At 32.2% G+C, this 15,379-nt stretch overlaps 1 long non-coding RNA gene across 1 annotated transcript; it reads right to left on the bottom strand.

The window, feature by feature from the left end:
• Positions 1-724: 724 nt before the first annotated feature.
• Positions 725-15,001, bottom strand: LOC128547489 (uncharacterized). The gene is made up of 2 exons (XR_008366589.1): positions 13,987-15,001; positions 725-1,608 (listed from the first exon to the last, which is right to left on the bottom strand). It is a non-coding gene; the product is annotated as an uncharacterized LOC128547489 (long non-coding RNA).
• Positions 15,002-15,379: the final 378 nt, after the last annotated feature.

The raw sequence follows: 15,379 nt of genomic DNA, 5'->3' as shown, positions 1-15,379 counted from the left end.
ATCGGTGCGACGTTAAACCCAACAAAATAAATAAGTAAAATCTTCTTTATGTCAATGCAGTTATCCACCTCTTGTGTTAGTGTGAACATGTGAAAGATATGAATATTACTGTGTCACAAGCCACTTGTGAGTTCACTGTTTCAATAAACCATCATGAAGAATAATTTTTATCTTAGTATCTAAAAATAGAAGATGACTATTATTTTACAAATAGATGAGCAAAAAATGGACCTGCGAGTCGCAATAACCTGTGACACCTAAATACGTTTTCATCCCAGAAATGCTAATGATCTATGCAACAACAGCCATGGTACAGAACATCCGTACGAAATACAATTGAAATCTCACCAGTAGTCTCAGAAGGGTAGTCTGAACTCCCCCCACATATGCAGAGATATAATAATTCAAGTTCAGAATAAGATCTTTACTGTTTTCAGACACGTGTTTCGTGAAATGAAATCTTAAAATTTCAAGTAAACATCTTTAACATATACAAAGATAAAGACATACAGTCCAAGTTCTAGAAGTTAATTATACTTCCTCAACTAATGGATTTTTATCATCATCAAAAATAGATAGGTCCTATTTTTCATACAAGTTCACTGTCAGTTCTGATTATGAGTGTCTTTAGTCCAAATGTGAAGATTGGGATATAAATGTAGCATAAACCGAAACATTGTGTTCTCAAAAAGTCCTATGGAAAATTTTATATCCATAAAAGATACTATGATCGGAATGATTTATTAAAGTATACTTGAAAAGACTGTTACAGCAATTCACTTGACAGCTGAACCCCAAGTGTCTGACATGAAATATCAGTTAATACATACCAAACTTAAATCTAAGAAAAAGGCCGTGCCATGTATTATAAAAGATCTTTGACTATAAAAGGTTCTTTGTGTGCCATGGCTCAACAGTACCTTCACCATGATACAGTCAAACACTGAAAAGAGCGTGGATGTCATTTAAAAACAGTAATCGTAATTTTCAAATGATAGAAAAATATGCCCCATAAAAAAGAGGAACGTTATGGCACTAAACCTTTTTTCATAGCTGTAAGGTAATGCAAGCTATTAAATGATTATGACTACCGGTACATTAAAAACTGTAATATGGCGACTTTATGTCATATGTCTTGTAAAACCATATATCTCATTTAATTTTGACAAAAACTACTATTTTTGCTGATTTCTTCCTTAAAAGGGACATAAAAGGTACAGGTAAAAAGGTTTGAGTCTTTCCATAATTTCCTATATTGCATGATATCATAATGTACATGTAGGCATAAGTATCACTACCGCTATGTACACAATTAAAAAATAGTTTGTAACATGGTTTTGGCACTTTCTACATGAGCGTAAATGTTTAATTCCATATCATGTTAGTTTTGACTTTGAGTTTCCATTTCATATATCTGCTATTTTCTTCAATTGTGACAGCCACATACAAAATATATCATTTATGGTTGTGGTTTATGGTATTTTGCGTATTCACATGCGACAGCATTAAAGTATTTTACTGTGCTAATATCTGAAGAATCTACTACATTTTTATGGATATTTTTGTGCATCTTCTGTCCTGTTTCACTTTCTCTGAGGTCCCCAAAATCTGAAAAAGAAAAAAATACACTTTTGAATTCATATTCATGGAATTTAGGGCATAATGAGTAATCGTTAATATTTTATGATGAAGTCCAGGGGCCGTATTCATAAAGCATCTTAAGTATTAAATAGGTTTTGACTTAAGTTTAAGATTTTACTTAGGTTTGTGGTGATTTCAACATAAGTCTAAGTAAAAACTTAAGTTCTAGTCATTAACCAGCTAAAACTTAAGATACGTAAGAAATGGCTTAAGTCAGAAAATAAAATAGCGTGGTGAGTACGATTAAAGTGTTGTTTTTATCAGATAAAAGTACTTTAAACATAATTGTGCATGTTGTATCAGTCTGCAATTAATGTTATTCTTTTTAATGTTTTCGTCCACAATAAAAAACAAGAATTACTTATTAAGTTGTTTTATGAATAACAAATATACTTAAGTAAAATAAATTTCTAACCTAAGTAATACTTAAGTAAATAATCAATTTCTTATACTTATACTTAAGATGCTTTATGAATACGGCCCCAGGTGTTCAACTTTTTTAGAGCCCATGAGTTTATAATACCTTATTGTGCTGTTACAACTGGTCTGCTATGGATAACATGTCATAAAATTACATGGAAGTTTGCATTTCAGTTACATATCATCATTTTTTATCATTTAATGTATTTGATTACTTTTGTTAAGCAAAATGCATGTACGTAGACAATAAACGCAGGAACTTTTATCTTTTAATTTTTAGCGAAGTGTAGTAAATGATATTTACTTCCACAAACATGTAAATTCAAAGGATTAATTCAGGAAATCAGACACTGAACTTGTTTGATATGATTTTCATTGATTATGAATTTTGCTGTATATAGTAGTTGATATGTGACAAACATCTTTGATTAGAAAAAGTTAATTTCGCTGCATTTTATACATTAGTAAAATTATACACCAATGAGACATTGAGAGGCGGTGTTGTTGCCATATGCATGTATAGCTAGTTATACTTCGTACTTATTTGTTAAAATTCTTTTCTCGAATCGAAATGCAAGTTTAGCTTTCTAACAGATTCGAGATGAAGCGGCTGCAGCAAAAAGAACGGACAAACTGCTCAGTACGCATGTCTAAGAAAGTCCTGTGCAGGTGCGCATGTAACAGCTAATAAGTTAAACTAGCTCCTGGACTATGATATATCTTTTTACTTTTTTATGCCTGAATGTAGTGAACTGAGCCAGTCTATATCCTATGTCCAATATCATCCTCTGTGAAAATCTCTAAAATAGACTGGTTTTTGTCTCTATGGAATTGAATTCGACAAAAGGGGAAAAAATGTAGAAATATATTTATTATCAGTTTATCGGCTAGTCTACTAATAAGTGTGCGTGAAAGTAAGCTTTCCAACAAGCCGAGTGATATGTGCGCAGATGATTTAAATATATGCGCATATGTTTTATACTAAAACGTGCATATGTAACATTAATCTTATTAAGTGCCCAAATATTAGAGATTACCTGCGCATGCAGTAAATAATACTTGCTTACATTCATGTACATGCGCCTTTATTTTTAGACTGACGACTGCATTTCAAAAGCATATTCTTTAACAGAACAGACAGCCTAGTCCGCATTCGCTTTGTGTGCGGGAGGGCCTGGGTTCGATCTCCAGCCCCGTCATACCAAAGACGTGAAAAATGTTACCAGTAGCTCACTTGCATTTAACGGGGAAACTGGTTTCTCTGTTCCTACCCTCGTGATGATGAATTAATTAGGATTGATTTATACAGTTGCTGGACAAGACTATTATGCTGCACATTTTCACACATTATAATGCATGTAATTTACTGACCACAGACTAATAAAATGGCCATTAAGCACAGCAGGTATCTAATTATGTCTGACAGATGCTTGCTTCCTCCCCTCTAGTTGAATGATAATTGCTATACAGTGTTATCATCTTACACAAAAACAAAATAATGTATGTTTGAACTGCATTTATTCTCTAAAAAGATCATATAAAACATCTTAGAGAACATTTTCCTTAAAAAGTAAAAATAAAAGATGTCCAAGTAGAAAAAGCAATGGAATTCAGTCAATGCTATATTCTTAAAAACAGAAAGTCTCATAGGCTCATGTAAAATGCCATGACCAACACAATAAGGTTGAGTTCGCTGTCTTATCGGTAAATTTTACCTGGTTGATATATTCCAATAGAAACAAAGAAGGAAAAAATGAACGATACTGTTTTCATTAGAATGAAGGCACAATAGTTTTATCCTATTAAAGTGTTTGTCATTCTTTTCTCTTTTTAAAAAATAAAATATTTATTTAAAATGAATTATTAATGCTTCCATTTGCGATTTACGGCATACAGCTACTGAGTAAATTAAATAAAAACCTGTGATACATATCTTATTCTTTCCTCTGTAGTCACTTCATTCATATTTTGGGAATATTTTTAATCCTATTGAAGTATTATACTGACGAAAATCTTTTATATATATTTCTGTTTTCAAATTATTTTAATGTTTCCTTGCTTCCCCAGACATTTAAAAGCTTATGACTTTTGTAAAAATTCTTCATCTGCTCGTGTTTGTGATATTTCCTAACGCGGGCGGAAACATACAAACTCGTCCGAAGTTAAGCCATTGATTGTACCTTGCCGATGACACAGAAAGAGCTGTTTGTCACAACAGAATATTATTATTCAATATAAAAGAAAGAAAGAAAGAAAGTCCTGACAATTTCATGAATTAAAAAAAATGTTCTGTTTGTTAAACACATTAGAAAAGTAGCTATGGTATGTAATTTATCTATAATTTTAAATGATAATTTAAATTAATCTCCTGTAATGAGGACTGGAGCGGTTACCTTATCAATTAACCAGTTGTGCATTTTGGAAAATATGTTTTATCATGATTATAGGATAAAGGGTTTCCTTAGAAATTATCAGTGCCATAATGAAGAAAGGAACAAACTTTATAACAGATTGTTTGATCAAAACAGACTTTGTAAGTCTGTCTGACAGTTTGTTTCATTATAATTTTACAATATGCTGTTAGTGAACTTTTATTCTGTAAAATGTTATTCTGTAAAATGTTATTTGTTAAAATATTTAACCACTTATTATCTTATATGATTGTATGCCTAAAAATGCTTATTATAATAATTTTATTTGTTGTTTGTTCAATTCCTTTGAAATTAGCTTCAAGTTATGTGACTAATCATAAACTTTCTTTGTAGCATTAAACAATAGTTCTCAGAGATGTGCATTATCAGTGAATTTGAGAGGATATGACTTTAGGGTTTCTGCTTCCCCTGCTTATCTTTGATTTATTGTCTTAACTGATCCTAACATTAATGGCCATTTAACAGCCAATTATCACAGTTTGGTTATTATTACAGAGAGACTTGGTTCTCCTGGCAACTTTTATCAGTAATCTGCTTATAACATGGAAATTAAATGACCATTGGCCCATCATGAATATTGCAGGGGTCAGTTTTCAGAATCAGGTGTTTGTTGTTACATGTAGAAACTTCACACTAAGTAGCTGTATAAATATTTCTGAGAGAAAACAAAAGTTAAACCTAATTTTAGATGTAAAATGTCTGTTTAGAATAATGTTAGTTACTTTCTTCATACTGACACCCATATTTTCTCAGAAAAAAAAAACAAAACAAACAAAACATTTTCTCTCTAGGCACATGTCAACATGCTTAAAAATGCGATTATGAGGTTATATACTGTTGTGAAGAGTGATTAATACCACCTAGCTGTCAATAGCCACCCCTAAACTGACGCAACAAGATTAATTGAACTATTTCAAATTACCTGTGCCAGATGTATGATTTTTCTCTACAAATGAAAGAAAGTAAAGCCTTTACCACATTGTAAATTTCTTGCAAAAGTATGCTCAAGATTTATAGTTCAAGGTTTGCAGTTGCTAAATAACTGACCTTAAATCTTTTTAACATTAACACCCTTCAAAATATTTTTATAACAGCTTTTGTTATGGACAATATGACAGGAGTTGATGTTTTTATCGTAAACAGACTTCTGTGGTCAATTAATACATAATATATTTGATGAAAATAGTAGTAATATGATCTTATTTTTTACAAAACCAATGACAGACAGAACATGAAGTGCAATTTCAATACAATCTCCTTATTATCTAATATATTATATATTTGTAAATAATTAAACATCTCCCTTCTTTCAATGTCTCATCGATATTTGACCATTTTGTGCCGATTCGCTGTAAAATCCAACTCACTCACTCACACAAACTTCATGAGTATAAATTAAGACACATTAAATTTTGACAAAGTTCTGAATTTGACAAATGATGTAGACAATGATTCAGTATTATTTTATTAGATATTTTTGAACTTTTTGGGTTTTTTGGGGGGTATTTTGGGGGTATGTAGTTTGAGTAGAGTCACACTGTCACAGTTTGGTCATGCAGTGGCATTTAATGGTACAGGAAGACCCAAGGTGCACCTCAAGGCATTGTTCCAGACATCAGATTACAGCCGACATTCCAGAAGAATTCAAACATCTCATGTGAGGTTTTCGGCAATGGAGGCCTCTCTTGAAATCACCGCCTCGGTAGCCTAGTGGTAGAGTGTCCGCTTCGAGTGCGGGAGGTCGTGGGTTCGATCCCCGGCCGCGTCAAACCAAAGACGTAAAAAACGGTACTAGTAGCTTCCTCGCTTGGCGTTCAGTATTAAGAGGATAGTGCTAGGACTGGTCAGCCCGGTGTCAGTATAATGTGACTGGGTGGGGTATCATGCCACGTGTCTACGGCGTGATATTCCAGTGAGGCAGCACTATAAAGTTGGGCATTGTGCTCACTGCTACAAGTAGACACCGTCGTTTATATGACTGAAAAATTGTTGAGAAAGACGTTAAACCCGAACACACACACACACACACACACATGTACACAGTGCCATTTCCAACTTTTAGTAACATCTCTAAACCGATAAAGCAGAACAGCTTTACCTATCATAATAAAACCATAAAACGAGTAATCCAATATCAGTGCTTCGGACACATACGTAGATTTCCGTACTAATTGTTATTGTTGTAGTAACACGGGGAAAAATCCATAATTAATAGCTTTGGTCTGACGCATCTATGTACAAAAAAACAACAACAAGTAATTGCTACACCAAGTCTGTAATTTCAAATATGCGCCACCTACCAATTTTCAACAGACTATTATGAGTTTTTCACAGATAAAAGTTGTCAATATTTCTGACAGACTGTTTTTTTTCAGTTCTGTTATTCTCCATTTTGCACCAGTAAATCTTCAAACATGACCACAAACGTCTTTTTCAGCAAAGCGCAAAAGACGTGCTTGACAGGTTTTCTACGCAGCGTTCCTATAGTATATATACACCAAAAATACGGCAAAAAGTCTTTATTTTCAAGTTTGTGTTAAAATTATCTCTCCAATGATATATTTTTGCAAGTTTATTTAGACGTCACATCGTAGGCAAATGAATTATGAATGCTAAACACGTGAAACTGACGTCGAGTTTAACCTAAAATTTTGCGTAAAGATGCCTATGATTAACTTGAGAAACTGTCCAATAGTTTTTTGAATAATTTTGAACAAGCGTACATAATTTTAATCGCTATCTATTTCAAAAAAGAAATTCGGGGGTCACCGTTAAGATTTCGCTCTGTGTACTATAATGCGCTTCCCCTACCCACAGTAAAAATAATGATACCTGGAGTTTTATCGTAAAATTTAGGCCAGGATTAGACTGGCATCAGTCGTTAGTGTCATTAAATGTAAAGCACCTGGCCATAGTATCAATTCTCTCTGATACCACTTTTTGAAAAAAAAAATACAGTATGTCCTGCCTGTCTCTGTTGAGATTAGCCTTGAGATATTTTTTTTTAGAAAATAGCAGTGTCAGTTTGAAGAAATTAATATTATTACAGATTATTTGATCTCAACAGACTTTGTAAGTCTAGGCCAGGATCTTTACTGTTCGCTATTCACTCAGTAAATTTTTACGGAAAAAACTCTATTAACATTAATGGTATAATTTAAATTTATAGATGGACATGTCCATTATGATAACTTATTAAGTACTGTAAATTCTAAAGCTGGGTAATTGTTTACACTGATTCTTCCTACTGTTGTGAGACTAATGAAATAAGTGTAAAAATCATGTTTTCAGATATCTGAAAATTAATGCTATATTTAAGAATGCTTTGAAACTTATACTGACTGACTATATGTTGCGGAATCAAATGAGAATTAGTTGTTTTATCTACTTTTTACGATGAAATTTGTATATTAAACACACATTGTACACTAAACCCTCCATAGCATGATTGGGAACGACAGCGGAAAACTTCTTTATTGTCACGGCAGTCCGTATTCTATTCCCGACGCCGTCATCTTTTTTTCTTGATATGGCATTTTTCAGTAGAGACAAAACTTTCTATTATAATGTTCATAATGTGACGAAACTTCAGTTTGAAAGATAGCCCTGACGAACTGGTATTATCATTCTGCTTTTTTCCGAACCTCCTTTAAATATTTTATTCTGTATTCATAAATAAAAGTAGTCATTCGTCGATTTTTATCTTCAAGATATAGCCGGTCCGTGTGAAAACCATTCTTTTAGAATTTTACACATTCTATGCAAAATAATCATGAGCATATCTAGAGTCTACAGACGACAATATTTTCCGTAGCAGCTTCCGAGTACTTCCGGATAACGGCGGAAAAAAACGTAATATTTGAAGAAATGTTCACTTTACTCAATAAAATGCAAAAAGGACCAAGTAAACCATTATCAACTTTAAAACAAATAACACATAAAGATTATTGAATAATTTATCTACATCTTAGGGGTACAGTTGTTTTGATTATTTGCAGAAAATATCTCATTTCATCAGTTATATTTGAAAAAGTCAATTTTTTTCCCGTTTTCTACAGAATATATAATTATGAACTGAGGTGTGTCTATCTAAAGTCAAAAAGGACCAATCAAATGTTAAAATATCTTTTTTATATAAAAAAAAACATTCATAATATCCGAAAAAATAAGCAACTTTAATTTGTGGGGTACTGAATTTTTGATTTCCAATTAGGTCCTTTTCTATTTAAGGTGTTATCACGTTTTAAATTTCCGGTGAATAACAAAAAACCAAAGAATATTCAGTTCTTTCCAAAAACCGTTATGTTATTATTCAACCAAATAGTTTCCTTTGTCTACCAGAAAGGAACAATTCTTATATCTTAATATTGAGGTTTGGTACCTTTATTACAGACAATAAACTAAAACAATAGAAATTCTTACGTGACTTCGGTGAGCTCAACAAAGCAATTTCAAGCATAAATATGAATGTGGAATGGAATGTAATGTAAGTTACACACTACAATATCCTACCAAGATACTTACAAAAACAGTGAGGGATAAAAATAATTTTGACAGCTCGTAAAAACTAATGACAAATTTTGACAGGTATATGATGACTCATGACCTTATTTCTAGCTTCCAGTTTGATTTTCTTAAAAATGGGTCTTCTATATTGTAGCCTACAACTCGTGAATTAAAATAATAAAAGAATATATTGTTACCTTAGGCCACACCAAATTGATAAGTTGTTCATCGGATTTTTTTCTGAAAAAATTGAGGCGGCGAGCGAAAAAATAATTTAAATATTTGTTTAGGTTTTTGAGAAAATCAGGAGCGAGCGAAGAGCGAAGAAATCTATCTATCTGCATTTGGCTCTAGGCTGACTAATCAAAACCTTAAAATAGAATACATAGCCCTTTTAAATTATAAAGTAAGTCCCCAGGGATTGAGAAAATCTGACCTGCAGACGCACAACATAGCGAACTCGTGAAAAAATGTATCAACAGTGTCATACAGTACACTGTAATCAAATATTGCATGCTTCTGAAAATGTTGTTAGAAAATATTTAATAAACAACAATGCATAACCTTACACCATACTTATCACATACATATGTGACTTGAATATTTACTGCTATGAAAATGTAGCATTCTTGGCTGACTTTACAAAGTTTTTGATACATCAAATATAAAGTTTTATATAATGACCAATAGCTCTGTACTTTCAAAGCTTCTGACTATTATGCCCCTTTTACTGGCAAAGCTCTGATTCAGAAAAGTCGAGCATGATGTCTTATTGTACAACTCTTTTTCTAACTTTAAACTTTCATAACATATTAAATTTGTTGAAACAAAGTCTCAATTAAAGTCTGAAATGGAGATTAACGTGCATTAGCATTAACATTAGTCACCTAATTGATTGGAAAATTTGAAAATCGAAACGGTTCTGAAAACAAATCATAATGTAAATTCCTTACCCCACCAACTTTCGTATGCAAACGCTGATCATTTGGACAGGAAAAACAGAAAACAGATAAGTGACATGCATCAATAAGTATTTACCCTTACCAAAATAATGTAGATTGATGTTATGAAATAAATTAGTAAGCTTTTCTTCATCCAGTTTTCAATGAAATAAATCGATTATTTTTAGCATGTAATTTGGTAAACATTTGAAGAAAATGGCGTAACTGCATAAAGGGGAAACAACTTTAACGCAACTAAATATAAGTGTTATGATTTATTATAGACCATGTGTGCGTAGTATGTATTTATTTTGATTAAAATCCATTTGAGAACATTCTAGGACTGGAATCAAAAGCATTTATACACTTTTACGTCCGTAAAAAGTAGCGCACCAAACAATTTTGGATTGATTTTTTTCAATGGGGCGAGCGCAAGCCAAAAACAAACAAAAATATTTTTTTTGTGTGTTTCTGAAAATATACGAGCGTCAAATCCGATGAAAAACTTTTTAATTTGGTGAGGCCTTACTGTCGTTTTGTTTAACCAAGTCATCTACGAATTCCTATTCACATATGTTTCATTCACATTTTAATGTGCTAAGACCCAGTGAATGTTCTACAAATGACTCAATATGATGAAAATGTATATACAAGCATTTAAATCATCAAATTATTGGTATATATATATCGTTACGCATGGCATTTGATTTAATATTTTTCTGTATCACAAGTGCAATTCAACACTTAGTATTATTGATCAACTTGCATATAAGAGCAAGAACATATTCTCTGAGATGAACCCAGATGGTCAGTGAGCAACCACGTCCAGAATTTTGTCTGGTAATTGCCAGTAATTGAAATGAGATAAACATTATGATAAAATGTCCAGGAGCTGACCTGTAGAAAAGTTTTTTCAAGCTAGCAGTTAAGAGCAACTAAAGTTCTGTAATAATTCCATGTGAGTGTCTCTTTTGCATTAGAATATACTGTTCTAAAATAAGTAATGTCTTATGTACTTTTTATCATAAGTAAAGCAAAATGAGTATGTAGGTAACAAAATAGTGATCTATTTAAGATTTATAAACTCAGTATCAAATCATCAATGGCTGACGCTTGTACAGAAAAGTGTTTCTAAAAGACAGCACGTGTATGTTCCTCAATGAAAGGCGAAAGTATAGACATATCGCGTGGTTCATTTCTTGAAATTAAACATGATTTCGTTGATAAATACATACATAAAATTTGACTTTGTTTGAAAACACTCTCTGTGCGACACGCACACACACAAAATCTTTATGTACAGAAGCAAATGTTCTTTCCAAATCACGACATAAGATATCTAGATATAACTATTATTAATCATTTTTTCTTTGTACAGTTAATATGTACATGAAATTATGCAACAAAGCACAAAACGCGTACTTTCATGACATTGACCGCACTAAAACATAAAGTATAACAACAAGAGGTGTTTGTATTATAGCATTGAATTAACATTTACCATTGTGTAACTGCTATTTGATCTTCATGACAAGTACAAAAGCCCAAGAAATACACAAAATTGTATCCAACACGTGGTCAACATAGTCTTCCTTTGAAAGAGGAAAATACACGTGCTGTCTCTGAGAAACACTTTTCGTTACACGCGTCAACCCCCAGTGATCAAAATGTTGATTTATATTCAAAGACAGGAAACAAATATATACTTTGCAAAAATTCATTAGAAATGCAACTTTTTAAATTTAATATTACCCCTCTCTTTCGGTTAAGATTATTGAAACATCTCAATATCTATCAAATATAAATGTAAAACTAGAAACTGTATTAAAATAAAATGACAGCCCACCATTTTAATCATTTCGTATCAAAGGAAAGCAATTACAAAATTTCATAAAATGTAATAAAACATACATTTCTAATAGATATATAACTCTATGTACTGGGACTTTTTGTTCATTAGATAAATCTCTGAAGGCATGCGACAAAATATGGAGTGGAGTCTTGGAGTGGAGTCATGAAATGAGATTTTGGAATGACCTTGGAGTGAAAAAATGGAGTGAGATTTTGGAGTCAAACTCGTATGTTTCATTTTTTTCTATATCAGATATACTGATAATATGATAAAGGCCATAAAGAAGGAGTGAGGGAACTAGAGTGTTGTTGGAAAAAACGAAGCAACTGATGATGATAATGATAATTATGATTATAATAGATTTTGTAGCTTTTTTATCATGATGTTCATGCGAAGTATGCTGATATTACCTTTGTCAATGCTTTGACAATACTGATGTTGAAGATTCAACTGATGATATTAATAGCACTGATGATGATGATGTTGTTAATTTTTGGAATTGAGAAAGGGGGCGAAAAGAATGACATGTAGTTAGGCACTTCTTTATGATGATTTTGTTTTGGGTTTTATTGCTGCTGCTGTTGATGATGATGATACTTATGGTGGTGGTGATGATGATGATGATGATGATGATGATGATGATTTTGTTGACAGTTGATGATAATGTTGGTAGTGATGAAGATATTTTCTTTACAATGTTGTCAGTGAAATAAGAATGGCATGTATATGATAGTGATGATGATTTATATTGTTCTTTTTGATGAAAGTGTAATTACAACATTTGTTTGAAGTGGTGCTCCAATTAAATGTAGTAACTGTATATTAAGTTTTAATTTTCAAATCGTCATCATTATTAACAACAGCATCAGAAAATGGTATTTTACTAACAGAGAACTGGACAGTTCATTATTGGAACTTTTAAATTTTTTAAATTATATTTTATACATGTATCAGATTTGAATATCTCAACCACAAAAAAAAAAAAAAAAAAAAAAAAACAAATATTGCAGATTTGGATACATGAAAGCATTAACCTTGTTTATTTTATACATCAAACACACTGAGCTTATCAGTGCAAGTCATGGCATTATTACACTGCTTCATGCATGGGTACTCCTTTATCACCGATCTAATTACTGTGTCTTCTGGGCAGAACATTTCTTGAAAGATAACAGGCAATAATAAATAAATTTTTCTCTTGCAAAGGAACCATTAGAAGTTTAAGACCAATCGTTTCGTCATTTCCCACACATTTCACCTGCAAATTGTTTCTTAAATGCGTGCCTTATAAAATCCATTCATTTAATATGTAATTCTTTATGCTTTGACACATTGAAGTATCATGGAAACTTGAAAATCATTATTTTAATCACCATCATCATCAGCAGCAGCACCAGCACCACCACCACCACTATCATCACAATCACAACAGTCATCATCATCAACATCTTTTATCACCCACCACTACTACTATCATCAGCATCAAGACTATCAACACAACCGTAACGACAACTCTCATCATTACAAACACTGTCATCTCCTGCAGCACCAACATCATCAAGATCATCATAACCAGCATTATCATCAACATTATCATCTTCACCACCACAACCACCATCATCATCAGCAGCAGCAACAACATTAACACCAGATAATCATCGTTATCATTACCATCATTTACGTCATCATCACAATCACCACTGTCATCATCACCTCTGTTATCAATATCATCATCATCATCTGTCATTTCATCATCATTATTATCGTTAGTTTTACTGATGTTTTTGCTGATGAACAAGATGAAAAACAGGTGTCGTCAGAAGATAACGGTTTGTTGTTGTTATTGTTATTGATGATGACTATAGGCATTTCTATTGTTGTTAATAGAAATGGCCATGATTGAAATTTAGACAGTTCCTTTCATTAAGTATTTTGAGTGTTTAATTGGGTGATAAATGGGTTTTCGGGATGTCAATGATGATGATAATGATAATGGTTACATAACTGGTGATACACATTTTCATCAATAGTTTTTGTCTCTAAAAGAGTACACAAAAAATGAAAACTGTCAAAAAATGTTGCTTAGATCAGATTGACCATCATTAAAGGTTACTTGTCATTTGCAAACGTGATCTACTAGATTTGCTCAATGTAGAGTATGCATAAAACAGAAATGAAATACATATATACTTACTAATTCCGTATTTGCCTGATCGGTTTCAGCTTCTTTTGGTAAAACAGATGTTAATCCTTATTAGAATTGCCATGCTTATGATGCAGATAAATTACTCCAGGGAACTGCAGTTTTGAAGGAAATCGTTAAAACATCAACCAGTCCTCTTAACCATATTCGCAGAAAATGAAAACGTTCAGCCAAAATAAACTTAATGCACCAAGAATCACGTTATCTGTTGACCATATTGCATTTTCATCAAAGTTATGAAAGCAGCATTATACTTCTTCATGCCATGAGATTTTTTCCACAATGTATGACACAAACAATCTGGCGGTCCTCTTTTCCACATAAAGGATTAGAAATTACATTTCCATCATCCTTTTTAGAATGTGTTTTAAAATGGTAATAATCCTAATATACAAGAATCATATCTGTATCTTTGAATCCTTTTTAGAGCAAGGCCTTGATTTGCACACAGATTTTGATAACAGCTGAGAATGAGATATTTTGACTCTTTCATTAATAACTATCCAAAAGTAGTTTTTCTAATCTGTTTGCTCTGATTGCCTATATGCCCTGGCAGTAAATTTGGTCAGCTAAAAATAGCTCCCCTTCAATGATTCACAAGCGAATGTAGAACTTAAATGTTTCCTTGTCCATATTTTGTACATCCATATCAGAATCAATCTTAGAAAAAATTCAAAGTTGAGACTAGGATTTCTGATATTTAAACTTCTTAATGTAAACTGAGTGAAACAATCATTTACCTGACACTGGTCCATTAATTAAGATAATCCAGCAATAAATGTAGTTCAAGTCTTGAATGCAGACACTTCAATTGTGATAACATCCCACTGTATGTCTGTAGTTTAATTCCCTGCATCTTGATTTAAACATGATTTGTAATACCATGAAAATATAATTGCAGAAATGATTATCATATTCTATGCAGTTTAAAAATTCAAAGTTTCTTTTCTGGTAAAGCTTTTACAATAGGCTCTAGACCTGTGTTAATTTCCATTGATACATGAGCCTTCTGCTTATCAGGTTTGTTTTCCATTTCTCCAGGGTTCATGACCTCGTTAACGCCTCCCGGCAAATTCAAATTTTCAGTTGATCAGTTATGAGTACAGTGATTACATGCAGTTATTAGTGATTTTGTAAAGTTATGGATGAGAAATTCTGATTGGGACATGAATGAAAAGCACATGCTTGGTATGTACATAACTATGTTTCCATTGTTTTAAATAGTTTATTACAACTAAGTGTAACATTATGTCATGAATAATCCATTTGGTCATTCAAAATGATGACAACTAGTACTAATAACTTCATTTAACATATTTAAAATTTCTTTAATTTTAGTCTGTCAAGTTAATGGGCCAGATGAAAATCTCTGATGACGAAAGGC

Source organism: Mercenaria mercenaria, chromosome 12, assembly GCF_021730395.1.
Source record: "Mercenaria mercenaria strain notata chromosome 12, MADL_Memer_1, whole genome shotgun sequence".
In the NCBI taxonomy this organism is placed as follows: domain Eukaryota; kingdom Metazoa; phylum Mollusca; class Bivalvia; order Venerida; family Veneridae; genus Mercenaria; species Mercenaria mercenaria.
The sequence above is the reverse complement of the archived record's forward strand: the minus strand, read 5'-3'. Positions and strand labels throughout refer to the sequence as shown.